Below are 10,185 nucleotides of genomic sequence, written 5' to 3'. Positions count from 1 at the left end.
CTTGCGTATTTGTGCTATACATTTTTGAAAAAGTATCCCATGCCTTCTTTGGCGTACTTGCATCCTGAATATGCACAATCATAGAGTCTGAAATACTGATAGACAGCCAGTACATAACTTTCCTGGCTCTCTCATGCCATGCTTTGAATGCCTGCATTTGCTGTTGATTGGGAACATCATGAAGAACTGGTTCTTCTTCATTTCCCGCAACAAATTCCCAATATCCTTTTCCCATAAGGAAATTCGTCATTCTAAACTTCCATGCTTGGAATTTTTTCTTGTCAAGCTTTTCAGTTACAATCTATGAAAGAGAATCAGACGCCATTACAGAATACTGCAAAAAATTCTGTCACTGCAGAGAACACAGCTTCAGCCTCACAAGGGCAAATCTGCAAAACTGACGAAAGTGGTATTTGACCACACAGTCACTTCCTAGTGACGATTTTGCATCAATAGGCAACAAGGATGATTCTGTAACTCCCAATGTCTTTGCGCATAGGCATACGATGCAATTTCTACAGTAACTTTTTACCAACCTGTAGAATAGTGGTTGCACAGCATAAAACTGGGCCTTTTTCTGAGTGCGTGCAGAAAACTTCCACCTCCAAAACAGGCCCCGAAATGGCCTCAAATCAAAAAATCAGGGTCGCCTAGGGCTAAAGCCCTATCCCGCAGCATATATTGCCCCCTTACTTCACCGCGAAGGGCATCTCAACCTGAGACAATGCACTCTTGCAATTTCCGGCTGTGCTGCCTGCAGAGATCTGCTCCCAAAACAGAAAAAATGAAAGCAACACTACTCCTCTTACTAGAACACCACGAGCTTGGCTTGCTTTCTTGAGCTCCTTACCACGAATAAGGCTCTGATACCATGTCAAGATTGTGGGAGAGAAGGAAGGAGTCTCACTTGTAGCTTTCTTGCTTGCACAATGGGGGAATACACACAAGGGTGGAGGCTGAAAACAGTTTTCCTCTTCTTAGTTGTGTAAGCCAAAAAGAACTCTCGTACATAGAAATAGAAGAACCCTATATATGGGTCTCAAACCAAACTCAACTAACTAAGGTGGCATACTAACTAAGCCACGAACTAGAGTAGATAAGGATAGCTGTCATGTAGCTATTATTCATGGGCGGTGTACCAACCGCATCTGCAACTAACAAGTCCGTGACATAAATGCACAACGGTCACCCTAGCATATCACGAGTGGAGCTCGATATCTCAACATTGTCGGCATCTCAATAGGGCATGAAAGGTGAGAAGGATCGAAGCTTGCACGCGAGAGCTATGGAGGGAGAGCAAGAGCAAGAAAGAGAGAGACAAGAAATGGGAACTCCAATAGTCACAATGTGTGGCTGGGCCTTCCTTTATTCAAACTGTTACTAAAAGAATAAAGAATAAAGTGATGGTGCTGTCAGTGTAGTGTGCAGTGGCGGTGCTGTCAGTGTAGTAATACACGGGCGGCTAGGCGAAGGCGCCTTTACCCCCAATAACTTCCCACTTAACAATGAATCTGCCCTAGTGAGGAGTGAAAAGAAAAAAGAAAAAAAGGACAATACAACCTATACACATGCACAACAGGATGAGGAAAGACATCATCTCATCCCACGCCCACCATCAACCTCCTGAGGAAGGCAAAGCGCTCTATAGAGAGGCTTTTCGTGAGCAGATCTACAGGATTCTGGTCAATCGAGATCTTGACAAGGTCAAAAGACTTGTCCTCAACAACCCCACGTATGAACTGATACCTCACCTCAATGTGTTTTGTCTTCGCATGGAAGACTGGATTCTTGGCTAACTGAATAGCACTCATAGAATCCAAATGCAGTGTAGGGATAGCATCAATACCAAGGTCAACAACCAAATGACCCAACCAAATGGCCTCCTTGCAAGCCTCAGTGGCTGCAACATACTTGGCCTCTGTAGTAGAAAGGGCTGTGCATTTATGCACCTTGGACATCCAAGAAACAACATCTCCAGCATAGGTGAATACATAGCCGGAAGTGGACTTCCTACTATCTGCATGTCCTGCATAATCAGAGTCAGTGTACCCCACGACTCCTGTATCCTGGTTGCCATAGCATATGCACATATTTGTAGTGTCCTTCGGGTACCTCATGATACCCTTCACGGCATCCCAATGCTTCTTGCCAGGTGTAGCCATATAGCGTGCCACAACACCAATTGCAAAGGCAATATCTGGACGAGTGGCTATCATGGCATACATAAGATTGCCCACTATGGATGCATAGGGAATCTTGGCCATCTCGGCCCTTTGCTCATCTGTTTGGGGAAAATCAGCCTATGATACCTTCACATAAGAAGGCAATGGACAGCCAATAGGCTTTACGTCCTGCATGTGGAAGCACTCAAGGACTTTATGAATGTATTCCCTATGTGACAAGTAGAGGAGTCCCTGATGCCTGTCGTGTCTAATGCGCATACCAAGTATGTGAGAGACCTGTCCCAGATCTTTCATCTCAAAGCTCTTCTTGAGTTGGGCCTTAAGAGCATCTAGCTCATCATGAGCTTTCCTTGCTATCAGCGTATCATCCACATAGAGTACCAAAATCAATAAAGAACCATCATGGGCTTTCTTCTGTAAAGACACGGATCCATAGCACTCCTGCTATAGCCCGGTGACTGCATAAAGGCATCAAACTTATGATACCACTCCCTAGGTGCTTGCTTCAAGCCATAAAGACTTTTCTTCAATTTGCACACTAGGTGCTCCTTGCCAGGTTCTGTAGCAAAGCCCTTAGGCTGCTCCACATAAATCTCATCATGCAAGTCCCCATGTAAGAAAGCCGTCTTGACATCTATCTGGTATAAATCCAAGTCAAGTTGAGAAACCAAAGCCAAGACTAAGCATAGGGTGGTCATCTTAACCACATGAGAAAAAATCTCATCAAAGTCCACACCATGCTCCTGCTTAAAACCCTTTGCTACCAATCTAGCCTTGTATGCCGGCTTGGGATGCCCAGGGGTAATTTTTAGCTTATACACCCACTTGCATGGCAAAGCCTTCTTGCCCTTAGGCAAGGAAACCAAATCCCAAGTCTCATTCTTATCCAAGGAGTCTATCTCAGACTGCATAGCCCTCTCCCAGGAGTGACTGTCACCCCTGCGCATAGCCTCATCATAACTGAAAGGCTCTCCTGCATCTGTAACCAAGACATAATGCATCGAGGACTGAAATCTATCAGGTGGATGTCTGTCTCTAGTAGACCGTCTCACGGCAGGCCCTGCCCAGCTGCTTGTCCAACACCCTGACCATGAGCATCTGTTGGCTAAAGGCTATCTAACTGGCTATGCGGGAGCTCTCGGCTCCTCCTGAAATATGACCCTGCAGATCTCAACAACTCTCTTAGGTTGCCTATGCATCTTGTCTTCATGGAAGACTACATCATGACTGCGGATGACTTTCTGTGCCTGCGGATCCTAGAGGCGGTAACCCATCTCGCCTGCATCTCCATAACCAAGGAAAATGTATTTGATACTCTTAGGATCCATCTTACTTCTCTTGTCCCTGGGCACATGGCAAAATGCCTCACATCCAAAGACACGGAGATATGCATAAGAGGGAGGTTTTTCAGTCCATACCTCCTCTGCAACCTAGAAATTCAAACCACTAGAAGATGATCGGTTTATGATATGCACAGCTGTACTAACTGCCTCAGCCCAAAAGCTCTATGGTAGGCTTGCATGGCTAAGCATATTGCGTACACGCTCTTGGATGTTTTTGTTCATCTGCTCAACCAAACCATTCTGGGGGGGGTGTAGGGGGCGAACTTTCCATGAAAAATCATCTATGAAAGTAACAAAATACTTTGCACCACCCATAGACTGATAAGGCATGGGCCCACAAACATCCGAATGTACCAATGCCAAGGGCTCACTCATGTGTGGCCTACCAGACTTCTTATGCATAGACCTAGTCTGCCTGCCATAAAGACAATGCTCACATGAATCAAAACATGCATAATCAAGGGGTGGTAAGCACTGCAAACCAGAGAGTATTTTCATTCCCTTTAAAGACATATGGCCCAAAGGGGCATGCCAAAGAGATACATGTGGGATAGAACCCACAGAAAAAACATGATCAAGGGAAGAAGCAGATACAATCAAGGGATAGAGGCTGCCAGCCTTGGCACCTCTCGCAATCACAAGTCTGCCACGAGTGATCTTCCATGCAGAGTCTCCAAAAGATACATGATAACCTACGTCATCAAGCTGTCCAGCTGACATGAGACTGCGTGTCAAAGCAGGTACATGATGTACATCCTGCATAACAAAACTGTTGCCAGAAGAAAACTACAGCCTAACATCACCAACGCCCTCAATATCAAGAGACCTGTCATCACCCAAGCGCACAGAACCCAAAATAGTACGATATGAATGAAACCACTCTCGGCAAGGTGTCACATGAAAGGACGCACCTGAGTCCAAGAGCCAACACTGTGCATACATAGAGTGTATCTTTGTCATCTGCGAAGCACTAGAAGAAGCTGTAAGGATATAATCATCATTAACATCCTCAGGCTGCATAACATTGATCTCTTCAATTTTAACACTAGATTTTGCAGGCACTATGCTGCGAGATCAGAAGATTTATCCTGCACTTTGTCTTTCCCCTTATCTTTGCATCTTTCATTGCGCAGTTCATGGCATTGTGGCCTAATATGGCCCTTTTTTCCACAATGGTGACAAGTAACATCTGCATTCCTGCCACGGGATTTGCTATATGACTTCCCACGAGACTTGGACCAAGATTTCTGAGAATCCTGTCCACGGCCACTGCCACTGCCATGCTTTCCATATCCATCATTCCTGCCTCTAACTGTCATAGCATGCGACATGAGAGGCATCCAAATTCTTACGGTTAACCTCTCCCTGCAGAAGAGCACTCTCAACATCAGATAATTTCAAGGTAGCAGCAGCAGAGGCACATAATGCAGTGCGGAATACATCCCATGACTCATTAAGAGTACCAAGCAAGAAAAGAGGAGTGGCATCCTTTGCAAAAGTGATGTCCTCCTACGAAGTCAAGTTCTTGAGTATAACATGGAACTGGCTCAAGTGAGCAGACATAGTCACATTCTCCTTCATGCGCAGATCCATAAGCTGCTTCAGCCAATACATCTGACTCGCTGGACTTTTCTTGTCATAGAGATTCTTGATTTTATCCCACAACTGCCACGCACTCTGTTCTTCCTCAAATACATTGTAATGAACCTATTCTGTGAGAGATAATACAATAGTGGACTTGCATAACTCATCAAGCTCAAGCCATTTCTCATCTGGCATAGTTGCAGGCGGATGCTCGCTCAACCTCAATGGTTTGGTCTGTGATTTCTGCACCAACACCTGCCAAATCTGGCTCTTCCAATAAGATTAATTCATACCATCAAGCTTAATGATGTTGAAAATAGCATGATCAGTGGACGAACTCACCATAATGCAGGCTGGAAGACTGCAGACAGTTCAAAAACTACTTGATGTTTACTACTGAAAATGACCAAAAAATCATCAAAATCGAGAGAAAGTAGCGAGAAAAGTGTAACCAAAGCTGTTGCCCACCAAGTACTAGTGAAAGTACATCATTTCAGAATATTTCAGCATGAAAAATCCATGTCAGTCTGGAGTTATATGCTTGCTGTAATAAATGACAACAGGGTACTGTGAGAGTCAATTGTTGCTGACCAAATCACTGCACCAAGTCAATAAATGACAGGCAAGACATGACCAGCCATAAACATGCATAAATCAGCCCAAAAGCATCCGGATCCAATGACAAGCTCGAATTCATCCCTCGATGATCAATACATCATAGCATAACCCAAGACATACACTCGAAACCAATATGCATATGTCAAAGCATGAAAGGTAGCTTCAGCCCAAGAGTATTTAGCATGCATTTACTGTTATAAACTGTGTATTTCCAGCTCCACAATCAGGCTAAAATCATAGCATGACATGTAGCTTCAATCTCCCAATCAATCAAGATGCAATAGGCATCAAATCGGTTATGTAGTCATGCCCAAACAAGCATAGGCATAAACTGTGAATGTAGCACTAGCATAAAATGTTTGTAGACTGTTTATAACAGTCTTGAAACACTATTTTCAGCTACCAAACCAATGCCTAATCTCAAAGGATCAATGCCAAGTATCAATACATGTGCAAGAAGCCTGAAATGGAGCCCAAACAAGTGCTTAATGCCAAGCTAGAGTTGGAGCTGAAGTAATTAGTGTGTGGCTGAATAGAATCTGTGCAAAATCAGGCACAGATCGGCGTGATGATGCTGCTGCTCCTGCTGGTCCACGTGGTAGGTCTGGAGAGATCGGAGGGCTCAAACATGAGCCAAAGAGGCCTTGGAACAAGCCTCTCAATGTCAATGCCCTAATGGTGCCTCAATAGGCCGGGAAGAAGCTTGGGAAGCCGGGGAATGACGGAAGCTCAAGAGAATGAGCTATGGCTGCCGGGAAGGAGACCCAATGTGAGTGGGGAGTCGATTGGAAGCTGAGAATGCCACCAGCCAAGCTCAAGAGTTGGGAAGCCGAGCTCTGATACCAATTGAAAGGTGAGAAGGATCGAAGCTTGCACGCGAGAGCTATGGCGGGAGAGCAAGAGCAAGAAAGAGAGAGACAAGAAATGGGAACTCCAACAATCACAATGGAAACTGCCACTAAAAGAATAAAGAATAAAGTGATGGTGACAGGTGCCCGGCACCTGTAGTGTGCGGTGGCGGTGACTGTCAGTGTAGTAATACACAGGCGGCTAGGTGGAGGCGCCTTTACTGCCAAACAGGGCAAGGAGATGGGTGCACAATGGCTAAGCTTTGTGTTGCCTCTACTCTCGGATCGAGTGTGATCTTCTCAAGTTCCCTCTCAAAATACTCTAGCCGTGGTCGAGAGGTGTGTCGATGTCTTCCTCACTGTCCTCTTGCACCTCAATGCACAAAACATATATGGCAAATGTTGTATTGCACTCAATGAGATCCATCATGGCGTGGTCCTGGGATGAGGTGATCACTGCTCTGGAGTGGAGATGATGTCCCACATGCACGAGGACTCAATTTATTACATTTGCATGGCTTGATCTAGCATGTAAACTATATAAGAAATCTATGGGGACCCATCTGAGAGCAGAGTCTGGAATAGAGTTGGTGAGAGGGTTTGCCCCATCACAAAGCGATGCTAGTATACTAGAACTAGGGTCTACGGTGGAAAGCGAGCTCTCTAGACTCAAGGTAGTGTAAAACCTAGGGTATATCTATTCTCCTATGTGTGTGTAGCGTGTGGAGCTAATCCATGCCGCAAAGGTAGGAGTGGTAGCCATGGCACAGAAAGAGAGAAGGAATGAGAGCCAAGTGTAGGGAAGTAGAGAATGAAATTGGAAATGAGTTTGGAGTTATAGCTTTTATGTATCTAGGGTTTTAAATAAAGGTTCTTTTTTAACCCTAAAGTTTCAAATTAAAACTCTTACCTTAGTTTCTTTATTTCAATACTTTAAAGTAACTATTAAAATTACTCATACAGACAAATGCTTCGTTCTACATTATTATATCCTCGAATATATTTGGATCGCTGAGTATATTCAAGTCCAACTACAGAAAATATAGAAAATTTTTAAGAAAATAAATATAAAAGTCCTTCAAAATCCCTTAGATCCAATTTAATATTTAATTTGAAAAAATAAGTAGAAGAGATGAGCTACAATATATCATTATGCAAAGACAATATTACATAGATTATAGAACTCCAGCCTACAATTTAATTATGATTTTAACCAGCACGATTGACTAATTACAGTATGTATTATCGCATGCTTGGATCATAGTAAACTAAGATTATCTAAATTGAAAGTACTCATAAGTTTTTAAAAAGTTTATATTCGTTTTTTATTTAAAAAAATACAAAGATTCCACTATCTCAAGGATATGTGGAGAAGCACATTGTTTACATGTCATGGATTGCTCACTACGAATCCTAACTTTTCTATTATCTAACTTGAAATAGAAGTTGCAAAGGGGCTCATTGGACATTAATTGGATTTCTTGTCTCAAAAAAGAAATGGACCAATGGCTCTCTACACTGATCACAAAAGGATTATGACCATTCCATAAGATAACCACATCTATGAGAGCTGTATGTGTCTCATCTTGAGTATCTTGATCCAAGTTGATCCATTTCCCTCGCAAAAGTTGCCATCTTCTATATCGAAAGCGAATGCACAGAGTTTGTCTAGCAATGAAATACATGTAATAAAATTAAAAATAATGGTAAGTAAATGCGAATAATACAATGATTCATCTAAGCAAGACCTACGTCACTTAAATCAAGGCATTCAAAGTAGTAAACAATATTTACCTGAATGTTAGATCAGATTAGTTGACCTTGCACTTAATCGTCTCATCAAAATGTGTTCTTTTGACTTGCCAAGACTCACCCAATATAGCTGACTCATCAATTCCTCGGATGGACACTTGCATTGATAAGTAATCTTTGTTTTCTTCAGAACATCACCCAATAGCTGACTCATCCATTCCTCGGAAAGACACTTGCATTGATAAGTAATCTTTGTTTTCTTTAGAATATCACATGAACCAAACAAATGTGCAAACAATGAGAATGGAATAAACCAACTAAGATCCACATCTTTGGAGTCTGTGGTGGGTTTCATAGCACTATTGATGTCAGATTTTATCTTGGACTTACATGCTTCTGACAACTCCAAGCTACCAATCAACCATTCACCACTAGATAGTGGTAGCAATGGGACATGCTGCAATCTCTGGCTTTCTACTACATACAATGAATTATAAAAAAAGATATTATGAGTTGCAAGTTGACTTTCAGAGTTATTATCATAGATCAAAGAACCTATGTCTTCATGTCAAACATGTATCTTGCTGCTCAAACATTCCACATTCTGCCATTCGTGCAAAGTTGATGGATATAGAGCTGTCAACAAAACAAGATTGAATTAGAACACTGCAAATATTTTTAAAAATAAATCTAATGGAAAAGAGTAAACAATGATAAAATTTAAAAGCTTACTCTTTTTTTAATAATTTGCAATGTAGTTCTTGTCGTGTACAAAGATTGTGCGTATAAACATGTTGTATCAACACTTCTGTTACTGTATTTGTTCCATTAAATACTTTTTTGAACTCTACCTTTCCAATATTTGCTAGGGTTTGCAACATCCTTACACCTAACCTTAAAACTCCCTCGAGTACTTGGGTGCATTAAAATCCAATCCAACTTGTAGTACTTATCACAAATCCAATTACTACCACTATCTTTCCTATTGAAGACCTCCAGTGCAAGTATGTTACTGATGTTTATCCTCTGTGAAGACATCTATGATAACCAAATAGAAAAGTTACCTATTAACATGTATATAATTTGCAAATGTTCTCGCCAAATGAAATGAAATTTAAATAGAGCAATTTAAAAAAAACATTGTACCTATAATTCTTTTCACAAAGAAGCCCAGAGATGTTGAACAAGAAGCTGACTTATAATAAGACCATTGTTCCTTCACTGACAAATTCCTAGAATACAAAAATAAAAGAAATATCAACTCAAAGCATACATATAACTTACATAGGCTTTGTCCAAATGAGTTGAAACTTAACCATGGAGCAACACAAAAAAGTGACAATATACATGTGGCTCTCTTTGCAAAGAAGCCCAAAGATGTTGAAGAAGTTGAGTTTTAAAAAAATCATCGTTCTCCACCCTCAAAGACTTTTGGAGTAAAAAAACAAAGGAAAAATCAGTATGCATATAGCTTGCATACATTTTGTCCAAACAAGATAAAATTTAACTATGGAGCAATAAAAAAACAAGACAACTGTAACTTTGTTCACAAAGAAACCGTAAGATGTTGAAGAAGAAGTTGAGTGTTCAAAAGATCATTGTTCTTGGCTATGAGAGACTCCTAGAGTACCAAAACAAAAGAAATTACATGTCAGAGAATGCACATAACTTGCATAGGTTTTCTCCAAACAAGATAAAACTTTACTATAGAACATCTATGGAAGAGAACAATATAAATGTAAAGTTTTGTGAAGAAAATCTTAGGGCTTTGGTAGAACAAGCTTTGCTCTCATACAACATGTGAAACTCACTCTGTGTTTGTGTAAAGGAAATGAAATTTCATAGGGTTACAGGTAG

The sequence above is a fragment of the Lygodium microphyllum genome, chromosome 5 (genome assembly GCF_053477565.2).
Source record: "Lygodium microphyllum isolate KBCC chromosome 5, Lygodium_microphyllum_v1.1.10, whole genome shotgun sequence".
NCBI lineage: Eukaryota > Viridiplantae > Streptophyta > Polypodiopsida > Schizaeales > Lygodiaceae > Lygodium > Lygodium microphyllum.
Note: the sequence above shows the minus strand (reverse complement) of the source record.